The sequence below is a fragment of the Gossypium hirsutum genome, chromosome D12 (assembly GCF_007990345.1).
Source record: "Gossypium hirsutum isolate 1008001.06 chromosome D12, Gossypium_hirsutum_v2.1, whole genome shotgun sequence".
Classification (NCBI taxonomy): domain Eukaryota; kingdom Viridiplantae; phylum Streptophyta; class Magnoliopsida; order Malvales; family Malvaceae; genus Gossypium; species Gossypium hirsutum.
This window is the reverse complement of record NC_053448.1, coordinates 57,376,721-57,377,749: the sequence shown is the minus strand read 5'-3', so window position 1 is coordinate 57,377,749 and position 1,029 is coordinate 57,376,721.

Genomic DNA, 1,029 nt, shown 5'->3' with positions numbered 1-1,029 from the left:
TTGCCATGATACCACTCCACTACGTTAAAATTGATAATGGGTGCGCTAATGCACCATAGGTTTGAGTGGACGCGGGCCGATGATGGCATAACTGCCATAAATTTCGGAGCAGAATACGGCATCCAAATAAACTGCACAATTAATAACGTTGTTATATTAACGCGGGTCGAGTGAGATAAAATAATAAAATTAAGTTTATATTCGAAAAACTTACCCCCTATCCAGCATGATTCTCAATCATTAGACGATATATCGGAACCGACGGTGACCTCCCGATCCCTGGATTACTTCTCCACCTACGAAAGCAAATTGTTAGAATAATATATTATAAAAAAGTCAACTAATTATTATAATGAGTAAAAATTCATCACCTATTAACGAGTGGAAATACATATGATTGATGACTAATGGATGCCAAGAATGGCATCCGGTAAAGTGCCCACGACTGCAGCAGTATGAGGCATCCGCCTATGTCAACCGCAGAAGGATTTGTTGTCCTAAAAAGTTCGCGATACAGCATGGCTAAAACTGCGAACCCCCAACTGTATGAACGAGTGTTATGCAAATTGGATAATAAGGGTAAGTACATCAAGTGGACCTTACTGCCGTTTGCATCCGGCATGAGTACACCCCTTATAAGGTGCATAATATAAGCTCGAACAGCCTGCATCACCTCCCGTTCATTAGCAGTACTTGGTAAATGCTCAAAATTGGCATGTAGCCATGAAAATCTCAAACTGGTAAATTTCTCCTGACTTGGTGAGCGTCCAAGTATTTCATTGCAAATGGTAGCCGGCCTAGAGATTGAACTTACGCCCGTGACCGCATTCCCGTCTATGGGAAGCCTGAGCTGTACTGCAACGTCCTCTAGAGTGACGGTACAATCTCCGCACGGCAAATGAAATGTGTGGGTCTCCGGACGCCATCGCTCGACTAAAGCGGAAATCAAGTCGTATCGCAGATCAAAAGTACGAATCAATGCCGTTGATCCGAACCCGACTAACTCTAAGTATGGTATTAGGCGTTCAT